The sequence below is a fragment of the Dermacentor andersoni genome, chromosome 3 (genome assembly GCF_023375885.2).
Source record: "Dermacentor andersoni chromosome 3, qqDerAnde1_hic_scaffold, whole genome shotgun sequence".
In the NCBI taxonomy this organism is placed as follows: Eukaryota; Metazoa; Arthropoda; class Arachnida; order Ixodida; family Ixodidae; genus Dermacentor; species Dermacentor andersoni.
The window spans coordinates 221,785,661-221,802,880 of NC_092816.1; the positions used below are offsets into that span (position 1 = coordinate 221,785,661).

At 44.2% G+C, this 17,220-nt stretch overlaps 1 long non-coding RNA gene across 1 annotated transcript; it reads right to left on the minus strand.

Annotated features, from left to right (window-relative positions):
* Positions 1 to 1,390: 1,390 nt before the first annotated feature.
* LOC140216835 (uncharacterized) lies at positions 1,391 to 13,500 on the minus strand. The gene is made up of 2 exons (XR_011893532.1): positions 13,213 to 13,500; positions 1,391 to 10,184 (listed from the first exon to the last, which is right to left on the minus strand). It is a non-coding gene; the product is annotated as an uncharacterized lncRNA (long non-coding RNA).
* Positions 13,501 to 17,220: the final 3,720 nt, after the last annotated feature.

The window sequence follows — 17,220 nt, forward strand, 5'->3', positions numbered from 1 at the left end:
TGTAAACAATGGTACAGCCATTTGAAAAAGGAAAACAACAGAATAAATGCAGTTCAACAAAAGTGTTCAATCATGAGCCATGATCACCAACCATGAGGATCTTCAATTTTCCATGCTGCCGAACTTCATCGTTCAAGCTCTTTAACGTTGCTTTTACCAACATTCGCAGCATAATACACAAGTGTGATCAGATTAGCAACCTCATCGATGACACCAATGCCGACATTATTATGCTAACTGAAACGGGGTTGAATCCAGATATTGCATACCATGAGGTTTTCCCCACTTATGAAAACTTCATCCTACATCGCCATGACAGGAGTCGTAAGAGAGGAGGAGGGTTCCTCATTGCTGTAAGAAGCACATTGTCATCTTTACTTATCTTCCATGACAATCACCCAATCACCTCAAACTTTCATTTGTCTGTGTACGCAGCAGGTCGTCGAAAGTGGTCTTTGGTATCTGCTATCAGCCCTCCTATAGACAACTGTCCTTTTGTGATAACCTTTCCAACAGCCTAACCAGAATTAAAATGCAGTTTCCCAATGCACCAATCTACCTCTTCGGTGACTTTAATTACCCTGGCATCAACTGGACCGTGCTCTGAGATCCGAACACTTCACTGTCTAACAAAGCGCAACGATTCCTCAACCTAGCACGACTTCAATCTGCTGCAAGTAGTAACACACCTTAGTGGGGGCAAAAATATCCTGGACGTTTTATCAACATTCAATCCTGATGACATTACCAGAATCAACAAGTTACCAGGTATTAGTGACCATAATTTCCTGCACATCTGTATTTCACTCCCAATCAAAGAGCGGTCGCTTATGAATAAACTAATTGTGACAACAACAGAAGAAATTTTGATGCTATTAACCTTGAACTTGCAATTTTTCTTGACAGTCTTGAACACTGGTATCTGACTTCAATCATAAATACTAACTGGGAGTTCAAGAATGTGCTTCTCAACTTAAAAAATAAATACATTCCAACAATAATTGTCAAATCTTATTCCAACAACCCATGGTTTTCCAAACGTCTCAAATCTCTACTGAACAGGAAAAAACGTCTATATAGAAAGGCATCCTGCAATAAATCTACAAACGTGAATGCTGTACTGGCTGAGTGTTACCACGTATCTTTTTTTATTATTATATGGTATTTAGGAGATGTCGCCTTTAATTGGCGCCGGCTACTCCTTTTCACATAGGGATTAAAAAAAACTCGTAACAAAAATAGTGAAATCATAACACAAATTCCGGTAACATAAGTCACGAATGACACACTCTAAATGAAAGTCAACTCCAAATCATAAAAACACAAAGTCCAGTCACGTGAGTAGACTAATGCGACACTAAAACTGAAAGTCAACTCCGAAACACAGCAACACAATGTCCAGTCACATATGTGCACTAAAGTAAACACAAAGTCTGGTCACTTAGCTAGACTAAAATAAGGGCACATAAGAAATCACGGATTACATTCTTATGAAGTTACAAAAAACCAGGCATTGGATTGGCCAAAGTCGGTTAAAAGAAAAACATAGAATGCGCTATCACGCTTAAACACTCTACTCAATACTTTCTGAGAATATTGCTTGCTTCTAGAAATCTTTGAAGGGGCAGTGACGCTCGTCTTTGCAATGAGTATGTTGGCCAAGGACCCAAGATCTTCCTGAAGTCGAAAAGCCTGTGATATAACGCCACTAAATCAAGTGCTAAGCATTATTTCTGTGTGTTGTGTCACGGACATTCTAGCAGAAGATGCTGTACATCTTCATGGCCACAAGTGCATCCCACCCTATTCTTGAAATTTTATGTAGAAAGTGTTTTGTGTTCGCAATACCGAGCCGCAGATGGTGAATGAGTGTTTCAAAGGGTCTGGTTATATTTAATGTGGATGGGATTTTAAACTGAAGTGATGGGTCAATGTGAAATAAATCGGAAAATGTAGTGTTCTGATCAAACCATGTCACTTTGCAACCTCGGGCTGATATCTGTCTTAGTGTGCGGTGCAATTCGCCTTGCGTTAGAGGGAGAATTCATGTGGCGTTATTAACGTGCTTGTCCAGCTGCCTTACCTCCTGCAACATTCCCAGGGATATTGCAGTGGCCAGGTATCCATTGGAACATTACTGTGCGATTTTCACTTGCTTTTGTGAGTTTCTTAAGTATCTCGTTAACTAATGCCATGTTTTGTGAATTGATGATGTCACTATGAAGTGAAAACGAAGCTGCCTGCGAGTCACAAAGGATGACCCATTGTTCCCCTATCTTCATTGAATTTATGCAGTGTAACAAAGACAATATTGCAAAAAGCTCTGCTGTTGTTAAACACGTCGTGTGAGATAGTTTAAACATTTGTATTTGGTTCCATTCTGGAATGATAAAGAATTTCTTTGGCAAGAACCATCTGTGTACACTTGAATATGGTCAGGGTATCAAAAGTATATTTGGTATAACGCCAGATGTTGTGTTGCTAGCATTAAGATATCTCGTTTGCAAATAATTCCCTCAACCGAAAGTTCAATTTTTGGAGCTATGAGTCGCCATGGAGTCTAAAACATATCTGCGAACCAAAATTCGTGATGTGGTAGTAGATCTTTGTGCACCTGAATCGCCGAATTGATGTTCGCCCTGTCTCTCTCAATTAGTGCACTTGCTAGTGGGTGCCTTTTGTGCTGCACTGAAACGCAAAAGTAATGTCAACAGGTTTCAACCATCCTCATAATAGGAAATGGAGGGTGACGTGCCTCTGCAATTACTAAGGAACTTGAGGTTGCTCAAGGAATGCCTAAGCATACTCTTAGGCTCCTAGCTATTAATCATTAGAGTCTCTCTTCAGATGAACGGGAGATTCCATGCAGAACAGGTGAAGAATATGCTATCTTTTGCTTTATAAGTGGTTTATGTACTCTTCGTAAGGATGAAACCGACCCTCCCCGTGTCGTGCCTGCTACACAGCGAAGAACATTTATTAACAAGTTTATTTGTTCTTCCAGGGTCTTAATATGAGAATTCCAAGAAAGTTGCCTGTCTAGTATAACGCCCAGAAATTTGTGTTGTTTCACTATGTCTAAAGGTTGTCCCTCAAGGCATAGCTGAAAATCCTTTCGATGTCCTCTGGTGCAAGGCAACACAGCCGTCTTACTGTAAGACAGTTGCATTCCTCTTTCCTTTAAGAATTTGTCCACAATGTTTAGGCCTTCCTGCAAAGTCGATTGAACAAGGCTGGTACTTGAACCAGAGGCCCAAATTCAAACATCATCTGCACATATAGAGTAGTGTAGTGCAGGTGGAAATCCCCACGGTAAATCCACCCTCACACAGTTAAAGAGAAACGGACTTAAGATTCGAGAAGTTGGATATCCACTGTAGCGCCATTCCAGAGACTCCCAGTTCTAGCAGGCCACATAATATATGAGCATGGCTGACTGTGTCAAAGGCTCATTTAATGTCTAAAAAAAACAGCTAATGTGACATCGCCGCCTTCGAAATCCTGTCATGTGATCCGGAAGTGCTTCTGTTTGCTTACACCACCATTGTAGCCTAGTGTCAATCATTTTTTCCATCACCTTGCATAAACCGCTTGTCAGACTTACAGGATGGAAAGGTTCAAGAGAAAGAGGTGTTTTTCTAGGCTTCTATATAGGTATCACATGTGCCGTTTTCTAAGAGTCGGGGACAGACTCATTTTTCCACAAGTCATTAAGTAATTCCAAAAGCGCCAATCAACCATTAGCTCCCATGTTTTGCAACATACCACATGTAATGAAATCTGGACCTGCAGCAGTCTTTGTCTTAGAAGACGCAAGCGCACATTTTAGCTCCATCATAGAGAATTCGTAGTCGAATTCTACATGCTGCGCATGAATACACGCAAGAACTTTTTGTTTTGTCCTTTCAACCAAACATTGAAGCTCAGCACTAGTAATAGATACGCTTGTTCTAGTTATAACTTTGCAGAATTCTTCAGCAGTCACTAATTCTGAAGTATCCTTGGCTATTGCAAGAGCATGAAATGGTTGTGTTTGAACAGCAGGGCCGCTTTATGCATGAATAGTCATCCATACTCGTGGAACTGGTGTCAGGGGAGACGTGTTGCAAAGTTTACTCCATCTTATCTCCCTAATTTTTGTAGTCTCCGCATGACTGAGTGTATTTGCTGCGAATTTCTATATGCTTTTGTTTTTCCGCTCTGGTGACAAGCTCTTCCTGCTCTTCGTCTTACAGCTCTCAAATGTTCACATTCTCCATCAACTGATGTATACTCGTCAGGAAGGGGTACTTGTTTCGTACACATTTTCATTGTTTCTTGTATCGCTGATGTGAGTTTTTCTATGTCAGCTTCACAATTTACTCGACTGGACAAGTGCTGATGAAAGAGCTGCCAGTTTGTTGCATCTACTTATCTTCATTTCGCACTACTTTTTAAATGCGGATGTGATATAAGAATTGGGAAGTGATCGCTTCCACATGTTTCTGCATCTGTTGTCCACCCAGCGTCAGTAACAAGATCATTAGAGCAGTGTTATGTCTGTGCAACTGGCGCAGCGATAACCCCTCACAAATGTAACAGATCCATCATTCAATACTGAGAAATTGCGTCTTTCTGCGGCGCATTGAATGAATTCTCACAGGCATCACAGTGTTTACTCCCCCGTGTTATGTTGTGTGCGTTAAAGTCCCCACATATGGTAATGTTTGATCCTGTGTTGCTAAGAATATTTACCAAATTATAAATCGTAATATGTCTCAATGCTTGTAGGTATGTGCTTACGACTGTTACACATAGTTTTGTGAGATATACTTTGCAGCATACATATTCAGGAAAATCTGAACTTTTTGATTGAATGAGGTGAGAAGGCAAATTTTTTCGAATGCAGAGCATTGTTCTACTGTTTCCAGCTGGACGAGAGGATTCATATATTATGTAATTAGCAAGACGGAAGTCATCACATACTCCAGCCGCTTGTACGCACAAGGAAGCTGTAATGTGCAACTAACTTGCAAAAATCAGCAGATTTGTATAGAAGGCTATTAGCATTCCACTGAAATATTGCGACATTTTTGCAAGCACTATTCAGGATTGCCATCTGGTAGCACTGATGTGAACAGCTGGCTCATTAATGGCTGCATAGACAGCAGTGCCTTTACCTCTGGAAGCTTGTTTGCCTGAGGTAGAGCTGTGACAATTGCTCGAACTGCAGCGAACAGCATGGGTAGGATCATCTACCCCAACACTGAGTGGTGCGGTGTTATCCTGGAAAGCCGATGTTCCAGTTGCCGTCTGCGGTGATCGTTGAGGAGTGTTCTGAGAAGATCGCTGAGGTTGACCTAGGTTAGGCCGCTGATATTGTTGGGATGTGTGGCCTCCAGTGGCCATACCAGAATGATGACTCCACTGTCTCTGAGACCCTTGCACAACTTGCTGCTTTAATGCCGACGAATACAATAGTTCTTTTGATTTTTGTTCAGTTGCTGTAAACTGGCGATTATTCGCTGGGCTCACTGCATCAAGATTCGGAAGGGGCTCCTTGTGTTGTGGTTGCTTCCCATGAATTAATTCATGTTTGCGTAGCATGGATGCGGCCTCGTTCTGTGGACATCCTGAGAAAGAAGCCACATGATTACCCGCACAATTTGCACATTTAGGCTGTCTCACAGACTTGCATTCAGCATGCTCATGGTTCCCTTGGGTAAATTTTACATCAACATGTCCCATGACAGTATTTTGCCAGATGTCCAAACCTCCGACAGCTGGTTCTGGGCTTCCTGCCTGCTTTCGTCTTCTTTGCGTGGGCGAGATTGTCGGCTCCCCTCGCACGCCTTCACTCGCACATGCAGCGTAAGGCAACAGTGTTATCGCCCTTGGACTTTATACAGAACCTCACGCCGATGGTGGAAATGCGCTTGGAGTTGCTATCGTAATATAACGCATACCTTTGTTCTAAACTATCTTAGGTTGACTGCAAAATACAAAAAGCTTATTGCAGATGCTGAAATTAAGCTCCTGTTCTTCAACGCACTGCGTGCTGTGGGCTTCATATTCGTGAGCCAAGTTGCTGGAAGGAATTTTCAGCTTTTTCATCAAGGAAGTAGGTTTCCACGCACAAGTTCACCCTGTCTTCTTTGTCGTCACTGGTATTTGTGCCTGGATGTATGTAGGTTTGTGCCATTAATTGAGGATTCACCATCATCATCATATGCCTTTTGTTCTCAATGTTTGAACAGAATAAGTGTTCCGAAAGCTTGAAGTTAATTATCCCTTTGAGATTAGCAAAAGCATGCAAACATTTCTCTGGCAAAACCCAATACAGAGGCTCCGAAAGACAAGATTACAGGCACATACAAAATCAGGCGCGTACTTGTGGAGCGGAGCCTCATGATAATCTTTTTCTTATAACAGAAAAACGTCGATGGGAAAAAGTCTATTAAGGCAGAAACCTTCAGAGGGCTCATGGGTTGAAAAATCGAATGTCCGGCATTATGGTGCCTTAATTTGTAGTGAGTCAAACCCTTGACCTTTGGTAGGAGTTGAACCCACGAACTTTGGTGTTAATTAGGGTGAATAAGGCCATCACTTTCTTTATAAGAAAGCGTGAAGCCGAGGCAAGGAAGTGTCAGCATGACCTGTGGTGTTGATTAAGGTAAAGTGAATTAAGGCACTTGAACCCACGAGGTTTGGTGGGAGTCGAACCCACTTGGAGATATGTGCGAACCAGCTATATCTCCAAGTTGGATACCATTTAACACTGGGAAGGTCGAGAGTCGAACCCACGACCTTGAGTGGGAGTCGAACCCACAGTCTTTGGTGTTAAAGCAGTTAATTAAGGCACTCGAACCAGACCTTTGGTTGGAATGAAATGCACAACCTCTGGTGTTAAGGCAAAGTTAATCGAGGCACAGTTAATTGAGACAGAGTTAATTAAGGCACTTGAACTCACAACCTTTGGTGGGAGTAAACAAGTAATAGGAAGTAACAACGCATTAGAATGAAAATGTCAAGTAATGTAATGAATGCCTCGTGATCTGGCAGGCTTTCGCCTTCGTCCTCTTTAGCGTATGCTAAAGTGACTGCCAACTTTTTTTTTAAAGTCTCGCCACAGAAAACCTAGTGAGCAGAAGGTCGCAGGTTCAATACCAGCCGCGGCAGCTGCATTCTAATTATTGTTGAATGCAAAAGCACTTGCGTACCATAAATTCGATGCACACGTTGAAGAACCCCAAGAGAAGAGAACTAATCCGGAATCCCTCATATGGCGCGCTTTATTAACCATTTTTGCGGAGAAGTTTGCTCTACAGGAACAACATTACGCTTTCGGCGGCACACCGCACATTCCCTCAGGGGTTGCACACGAATACGAAACCATTACTGCTTCTGCCCTGTAACTGTGCGATCAGCTGTTGAAAATGCAAGTCGGGGTTCGCCAACGCACTGTGCTCTATTCATGCTGCAAAACGTGGAATGATAGAGAAAAGGCGTCTGCGGTTGTTAGCTGCAAAAAAAAAATGACTCGCAACTTGGCTCACGAACTAATAAAGCATGCTCCGTCGTTTCCCTAGCTTTACCGCAGCAAGCACATTCTTCTTCTTCCTTCTTATATCTTGCTTTATAGGTGCGTGTTCTAAGGCATCCCGATCTCGCTTCGAAAAGTATTGAGCTTCCCTTCGAGTTATCATAAATGGTTTCTTTCCTGATTTTGTGTTTTCCTCTTAAGTAGTTACTCATGGCAGGTTTCTTTTCCATTGCCACCACCCATGCGATTATTTCAGCCTCTCTGACTTCCCGCTTGACCTTCCTTGTTGCTGTGTTGCACACCCCACAGGCCGTATACTTGCTGGTAAGCTTCCTAGTTTTTTTCCTCCACTGTGAATCAATGTTTTTGCTGTACAAGTACCTGAACACTCTCCCAGCCCATTTACTTTCTTCCATATTCCTCAGCCGTTCTTCATACTCAATTTTACTGTGAGCTTCCCTCACTTCAACACTAGTCCAGCCCATATCACCCTGCACAGCTTCATTTGTAGTCTTCCCGTGAGCACCCAATGCAAGGCAACCCACTGACCTTTGGTTCCCGTCGAGTCCTGATTGTACCCCTGACTTAAAGCAAACAACCGCACTTCCAAAAGTAAGTCCTGGAACCATTACACCTTTCCACATACCTCAGAGGACCTCGTACCTATTGTATCCCCATCGCGCTCTGTGCTTCATTATGGCTGCATTTCTCTTCCCCTTTACTGTTATGGTATTTTCCTGTTTTTCCATATATCTATTGCCTTCGTTTATCCATATACCAAGGTATTTATATTCTGTTACCTCTGTTTGTGTACAACAATGCCACCTTGTGAGAGACTTCAGGTCTTTGTGTTTGGCAAACATCTCTGCAACAGAGATATAGAAACTGTCGGTAATCCGCAGAATCATACACCATGTCACAATCTGCTTGCAGTGCAGCAAAAGGTATGTGAAGCGCAAACTAAGAAGAGGAGCCAACATGCTGATCGTGCCAGTTCGCGACATACTAATCTATGCCTTTGTCACTGGGCCTCTTCTATTTTCGGAGTTCTGGCAGCCCGCTGGCAGCCAGCTAGTTCCAGTCCTGATCGCGTGTAACGGCTAGTCACCGTTACACGCGCTCTTATCACAACAAAAAGGTTAGAGATTTTACCTGCAGGACTAACGTATTTAAAAATTCCTTTTTCCCGCGCACGATATCTGAATGGAACGCACTACCTGCCACAACTGTCGAATGTCCAACGGTTTCATCCTTTCTTTCTGCACTTTGTGAATAAACCATAGCGTTCATCTCTCGTTTTTACTAATCAAATCATGATTGTGAAAGGTTTCTCTTATGTTGTTTTTTTATGCAGATTTTTGTTCAGTGTCTGTTGTCTTGTTTGATCTTATTTCATATATGTTTTTTATTTCAAATGCCTACTCCTGCCTAAGGCCTGGTAACAAGGCTGGCAGTACATGTAAAATAAATAAATAAATAAATAAATAAATAGGAAGTCATGTGGGCTGGGATCCCAAGACAACCCGAACCTGCCCAAACTTTGCAAAATCGAACGCCAGTACAGCTGGCCAAATGGAAACATGCTGCCAGCGTGGCAGCGCCCGGCGAGGCCAGCGCGTGCTCGGCGTAGTCGGCCCATTTATTCGTTGCCAGCTTGAAAATATATAGTTGCATTCAGGGATACGATCACTTTTGCGGCGCGACTCTGCGCAGGACGCACACTGGGCCAACCTCACTTTGCGCAGCGCAACAGATGGCTTCTGACACGTCCAATGACAAGACGCGAAATCGCACGTAAGTGATTGTATACTCGAAAGCAATAGCTCGAGGATCCCTGCTCGCAGCGATCATGTCGCCCACCATTGATGAGTTGGCAGCTGTCATTACTTCACAAGACATGAAAAAGCAGGTTGTCGGGTACGTCTCATACGCGTAAAATTTCGTGCCGACCTGCTTGGACTTTGATTTCATAAAGTTTGTTATGGCTCATGGTGCTTCTCATTTTGACCCTAAGGAGCTGGGGATGCAGCTGGCACATGAAAATGCATGCTGCCTGTGACCAGCGAAACGTTTCACGCAAAAAACATTGATCGCGATCATGAGAGCAGTAAGCCAATGTACGTGTGTACATTGGTTGGAGAACCATCGTGTGCCTCAATCACTGCATTCTTAGATCAATGGCCTGCAGTTCGAACACACATCGGTTTCGAGCTGCCACCCAAGCCCACGACGGAGAGGTGGAGCGAACACGGGCTAGCTGCAAAGCCTTCGCTAACTGCAGAAGAAGGAGATATATACATACGCGAGATATGTGAAAAGGAACACCACCAGAGAAAGACAAACCTAAAATGTACTGCAATGTGTGAATGAGCGTCTACAACTTGCTACAACCGCTGTCGTGCCGAACAGGAAAAACTGCATGTAAAAAAGCAACGGGTTGGTGATGTTGACAGGCGGCCAGTCAACGAGCCCACTGGAAGGTGCTGGTGGTGGCTGGCTTCTTATATGCGCTCTTGATGATGTCAGTAGACCTGGACGCGTTGACGCCCAGCGATGGCCATGGTGTGGCGGTGCGTACGCGCAGTCTCTGCAGGAAGCTGCCGTGGTGATGACCAAGGACGCTGAATCTTGCAATGCGCTGACCGCTGTCATGCCGGAAAAACTGCATGTAAAAAAGCAACGGGTTGGTCATGTTGACAGGTGGCCAACCGACGAGCCCACTCTTCAATATTCAGTTTGTGAACGTAACCACTTGATCAATTTTTCTTTTATATCATGACAGTATACATTTATAATCTCAGGAATGCTTCATGCAATGAAATCATCATCAGCCTGTTTTATGTCCACTTCAGGATGAAGGCCTCTCCCTGCAATCTTCAATTACCCCTGTCCTGCACCAGCCAATTCCAACTAGTGCCCGTGAATTTCCTAATTTCACCGCTCCACCTTGTCTTTTGCCGTCCTCGACTGCGTTTCCCTTCTCTTGGTACCCATTCTGTTACACTAATTGTCGAACAGTTATCTAACCTGCACATTACATGACCTGCCCAGCTCCATCTTTTTCTCTTAATGCCAATTAGAATGTCGGCTATACCCATTTGCTCTCTGATCCAAACCGCTCTCTTTCTGTCTCTTAACATTATGCCTAGCAATCTTCATTCCATTGCTCGTTGTGCAGCCCTTAACTTGTTCTCAAGCTTCTTTGTCAGTATCCAAGTCTCTGCCCCATATGTGAGCACTGGTAAAGTGCACTGATTGTACACCTTCCTTTTCGATGATAATGGTAAGCTTCCAGTCAGGATCTGGCAATGTCTGCCGTATGCGATCCAATCCATTTTTATTCTTTGAATTTCCTTCTCATGATCAGGGTTCCCTATGATTAATTGACCTAGGTAAACATACTCCTTCACAGACTCTAGAGGCTGACTGGCAATCTTGAACTCTTGTTCCCTTGCCCGGCTATCCATCATTATCTTTGTCTTCTGCATATTAATCTTCAATTTCACTCTCGCACTCTCTCTATTGAGGTCCTCAATCATTTGTTGTAATTCGTCTGCATTGTTGCTGAATAGAACAATGTCATCGGCAAATTGAAGGTTGCCGAGATATTCGCCGTCTATCCTTACTCCTAAGCCTTCCCAGTTTAATAGCTTTAATACTTCTTCCAAGCATGCAGCGAATGGCATTGGAGAGATTGTGTCTCCCTGTCTGACCCCTTTGTTTATAGGCATCTTCCTGCTTTTCTTGTGTAGAATTAAGGTAGCCGTGGAACCTCTGTAGATATTTTCCAAGGTATTTATGTAAGCAGTCTCTACTCCTTGATTACGTAGTTTGTCTATGACTGCTGGTATCTCTACTGAATCAAATGCCTTTTCGTCATCTATCCTCTCGTCCATACAGAGAGGCTCATTGTACTCTGCGCATTTCTCGATAACCTGATTAATGACATGAATGTGACCCATTGTAGAGTATCCTTTCCTGAAGCCAGCCTGCTCTCTTCATTGACTAAAGTCCAGTGTTGCCCTTACTCTATTGGAGATTATTTTGGTAAATATTTTATATAATACTGGGAGTAAGCTAATGGGCCTATAATTTTTCAATTCTTTAAGGTCTCCCTTTTTGTGGATTAGTATAATGTTTGCATTCTTCCAGTTTTTGGGACCCTTGCAGTCAATAGACACTTCATATAGAGAGCCGCCAGTTTCCCAAGCATTATGTCTCCTCCATCTTTGATTAAATCGACCATTATTCCATCTTCTCCTACCACTCTTCCTCGCTTTATGTTATGCCCAAGGCCCTTCTGACCTCATCTCTAGTTATAGGAGGAGTTTCTGTATCCTGTTCATTATCGTTCCGAATGGAGTTCTCCCGTGTCCTCTGGGTACTGCACAGGTCAGTATAGAATTCTTCCACTTCATTTATTATGCCTTCAAGATTGCTGATAATATTACCCTGCTTATCTTACAGTGCACACATCTTGGTTTGTCCTATGCCAAGTTTCCTTCGTACTGATTTCAGGCTCCGACCATTTTTTATGGCTTCTTCAGTCTTTCTCGCATTATAGTTTTGAATGTCACTTATTCTTGCATCAGTTTTGACAGTTCTGCGAATTTTATCTTATCTCTTGAGTTGGACACTTTCATTCAATTGTCATTTCTTTATTAGGTCCTTTGTTACTTGGGAGAGCTTGCCTACTGGTTGCCTTGCCTCCCACTTCAATTGCTGCCTCTGAATCCAGCCTAGTTATGGTTTCATTCATTACCTCTGTGTCATCTTCATCTCTCTGTTCTAAGGCTGCATATTAGTTTGCAAGTACCAGCCTGAATGTCTGCGTTTACCCTTACTGCCTCTAGGTGGACCTGTTTCTTCTTGACCTATTTTACTCTTTCTCTTTTCAAATTGAGGTGAATCGTAGCCCTCACTAACCTATGATCACTGCACTTTACCCTACCTAACACTTCTACATCCTGCACTATGCTGGGATCAGCAGAAGGTATGGATCAGCAGAATCAATTTCATTTCTTGTCTCACCATTCGGGCTTTTCCAGGTCCACTTTCTTTTGCTACACTTCTTGAAAAGGGTGTTCATTATTCTCAGCTTATTCCTCTCTGCAAATTCTACCAGCATCTCTCTAGCTTTCCTAGAATCAACGCTGTAGTTGCCAAGTTGTTCTGTTCTCGAACAAGCAGACCCTGACCACATGCAGAGATTTTTTACCCTACGACGAAAGACAAAAACTCGTATCCAGAAGGCACTTCACAAGTTCAGTTGATTAAGAGAATGTGGCAAAGTACGTGGCACAACTGAAAGAGAAAAATAACAAAGCACCAGGAACAAATTCTTTCTTTCGACGCTGTGACATCAAGTCTGCGGAAAATGATTCAGAAGGGCAAATGGAACCACAGGCCGAGTTACATGATTGTGACGCTTTGAAAACTGTGGCACAGCAATGCAAGCAGACACTGCTGCTTCGCGTTCAAACTGAGTTCATGAAGGAGTTAATACTGAAGTATAGTGATCATGTGGCATGTCTTGATGCTACTTACAAAACAACGGATTATGCCCTTCCACTCTTCCTGATAGTGGTGAAGACAGCAAGTTCCTATGCTATTGCAGGTGCCTTCATTGTACGATTTGAAACAGCTCACGGCATCTAAGGGGCACTAAACATCTTTAAAGGGCCACTCACCAGGTCTGGCCATTTTGAGCTGACAAGCGCAGAGCTTACATTGTGCAATAACAATCGTGTCTGCAAGCAAAGTATTACATCACTACGCGCCGCGGAAAGATCTGAAATTTCAATCCGAACGCCGTTTCCCTCTTCACTCGCAGCCGCCATGCTCCAAGCCAGATGGTGCCTGCCCGCAGTGTGACTTCGCTCGTGGTGACACGTGACTTCCGAGCAAGAATTATTCAAGACATCTGTTATCTCTGCAATCTGTTGCTTGAATTGACGAATTGAAGTTTAGAGAAATAGTAAAACACAAACAGAATGTCTACGTGTTTTTTTGTTTTTCTTCGCACCGTGCAGTGTGCCAACGAGACAACAGCTCGCAGGCAACGCTGTCAGCGGAAGTGCGTAGCGCAGAAACAAAATTGAGGAGAAAAAAAAAATGAAGGCGGGGCCTGTGACGTATGCGTCACGCGATCCTCGAGGTCCGGTATGGGAGAACGCAGGGAAGGCATTTCGCTTCCGTAGGCTAGACGGGGCAAGTGAAGAGAGCGTCTTGCTTGGCAGTGGAGCCCGCCTGCTGAAATTATGGGTTCACGGCACTGAAATATGTCTATCTAGGCTATTAATGAGACGATTTGAAAATTTTGGTGGCAGAACGCTCCCTAGAGGACATGTAACAACTTCCAGCATATAACCAAAACTTTCTATGGGGTCTGGTGAGGGGCCCTTTAAGGCCTGGAACGCAAATCTGAGTCCTATGTTTTGGATGGTGGACTATAGCCCGGCGCACTTTCTGCTGCCTTCCCGAACAGTTGGCCAGCCCTGTGCGACTTTCATAGAGAACAGGCTTGGTACAGGTGGCTCTCCAAAAAAGAAAATGAAGTGGAAGATGTCGACGTTGTGCTCAGACAAGTAGCAGCCAGTGCGAATGAGGATGACCTAACGAAAGCATTAGAAACCTTGAAGCAGTCGCCACAATGAAAAGAAAACGAGAAGTTACAAGCCTATGTAAGCAGTAAATGGCTCTCAGTAAAAGAAATGTGGGTAAAGATGTATAGGATGGACCTCCCTTTTGGCACAAAACAACACAACAGAATAAAAAAAAACAAGGAACTCAAGGCCTACTTAGCTGGAAATAGTGGTTATCGTAGCCTGCAAGGGCTTTTGAGAGTTTCGGCAGAAAATGTTTTTCCAGAGAAAGAGATGCAGTTCCTTCTGTTTTTCGTCCAGGTACGACCTTCATCATCATGCTGTGCCCAAGTTCCTCCATGGGAAGCACCCTGTTATAACAAGACATATCATGGAACGGTTCCCACGAGTGTCTGATTACAGGCCCAAAGACGTGGAAGTTTGCAGTGAAGGAACCTTTCTCATTCTCTCAGTAACAGTCTTTCATGAGGTGAATTTTATCACTCCAAGTTGCACATGCTTTGACTTCAAAAAGTCGAAACTGCCATGCAAACACTTTGCTGCTGTTTTTTATTTATTGATGGGCGGGACTTCTCCCGTTTGCCTGTGGCATACAGCAGGGGGGGGGGGGGGCTTATGGGGCTTCAGCCTCCCCCCGAAATGCTGTCATGCTCCGCCGACCAAAACAACCCCGGCACCAGAAATCATTCTGCATTTTGTCTAGAATGTGTTTTTCATGCTCGAAAATACATTTCGGGGCGAAGATTGTGAACTTGGGTAGGATTTCGTGGCAACGCCCATGCACCTGGAGTCACATAACGCAAAGAGCCCCATCCGAGCACAAAGTTTGAAGGGCATATTGATGGTGAGCGGTGTCGTTGCGGCACCTCGCGGAGGCAGCGGAATCTGTGAAGCACATGGACTTCAATTCTGAAACTTTATGGGTATAAAGATCACATAATCTTTGGTGTGAAAGGTGCATTGACATTTCCAGAGTTGTGCTTTAGATTTTCAATTCCAGATCTCTGTGGGTTTAATGTGCCTATAAACATTTGACTCCAAAGGTGCATTGACTTTTCTAAAGCTATTCATCGGACCATACAACGAGACAAGCCAAATCAACTCACTATCAGACAAGTTGACAAAGCGTGCTGCGAGGTCCGATGAGACGAAGCGGTGTGATGGTTCATTTGTGCCGTCATCTCACAGAAAAGAATATCAACAGTTTTTTCACCTGCACCAAAGCATCCATATGTCAAGACACTAGAGCCAGCAAAGGTAACTACGTTGTTATTTTTCTATTCGCGAGGACACATTGAGCCTCTCCTTTTTCTTTTTTTGTTCTCGCTACCCGCGGGCTGCTGAACCAGCCAGAGCACATGCGTTTTTCTCGTATTGCCCTGACAACCACGTGGCGCACTTCAGTGTGCGTTAGTTTTTCTCTGGCCGAGTGAATTTGGCCTCACTGAGTTTTGGACGCTTTCTAGCTAGCAGACCAAAAAAAGAAGCAATGGTCGCTCAACGCCGCTACTGTGGGGACTCGACGGATTGCAACACGTTCGCTTGAGGGCATTACCCTCACTTCGATGTTATCGCAACCTCTCCGGAGTTTTTTGCCTTGCCAGTGTAGGATAACGAGCAGCATGCATATGGTTCTATATGGACCAAGCGTCTCACGTTTTCTTCTATATTCCTTCGCTAGCCACATTAAGTGCCCAATTAGGCATTCGATTGTGGCCCATATATTTCAGGGTGTCTACCAACCGGGAAAACCGGAAATTCTCAGGGATTTTGAGTAGTCTGTAAAAACTCAGGGAAAACTGGGGGAATTTGTGCCTCTATCAGGGAAAATTAGCTGCAATTTCATTGAAAGGGTAGAAAGTCGCGGTAATGCTCGCTCGAGTAGAAATAGTAATGAATCGTCTTTGACGTCCTGTCGTCGGCTGGAGGAGTTGCCAGAGTACAGTCACCGACATACTATCCGGATTCCCGATCATTTGGTCGGCTTCACGGCAGCCAGTACCCCATAGAGAATGTATCAAAACGTCTGAAATTCCGGACGCAAAACTCTTCGCCGTCCGATTTTCGAGACGCTTTGCCGTGACCGCAGGTCCGAAACGGCATTAATTAAAACCACCACTGCTGCCATTTTGATTTCCTCGCCCCTCAAACTGGCGTTCTCGCACGCAGATCCGCTGGTAGCCGTAGCCACCACTGCGGCAACGCTAGGCCTAGCTGCTTCGACGTTCGCTATGAAGCTTCTTGCCCTTGGGTGCCGTGTTTTTTATTGAAAGAATTCGCTGCTGTCAGCAATGGCACGGACTCTGCCTTTACGGTCCTAGCGATTGGCTTAGAAGCTTGGAAAGCACGTTGCGTTGCATAATGCCGGTTCCCGAAAGTCAGCTATGCCTCCGTACATGAATGTCACTTGGTGAAGCATAACAAGCGTGGGAAGGGGCTACTGCCACAGGATACGTACAGTATGCATTCCTTATATAATTATACACGCGTGTACCCTGTATTTCCTCTCACAGTGCGAGCACCGATATGCCTAATAAGTTTACCGACAGGACTTCAGGGCGTTTTTGATTGTGCCTGTGGCGGTCTGAGCCCTTAAGGGCAGTAATGACATACATTTATTTCTTTACAACTGGCCGATTTTTCGGACGTTTTCGCGGCCCCTAAGGAGATCGAAAACTCGGACGTGGAGTGTGCAACTGACCAAGTAGATGCTTCAAATGGTCCGTGGGGCGAATGAACGGGAGAGGAAGCGTGCTGCCGCCGTTTTGAAGGAGCTTAATTGAGCTCAAAAAACAGTGTTGGCTGATGCCGAGATGCAAGTGTCCCTCATCCAAACCAAAATAAACTCTTTAAAGCAGTGAAACACAACACAGGCGTCATGCGCGGGAGGCGGCTATGGTTGAGGTTGACTTTTGAGCTGTTGAGAGAGAATCTCAATGGCCGCCGTTCCTGCGACCCGGTCGACGGAGTGGAATGGGGGGGGTAAGCGTTATAGTGCCCTGGTCGTTCGAACGCTTAGGGCCCGAAAGCGTTAGGTTCCCCCAAATAGACGCTAAATAATGGTTTGGCTTGGCTCCGTATATTATTTTTAAA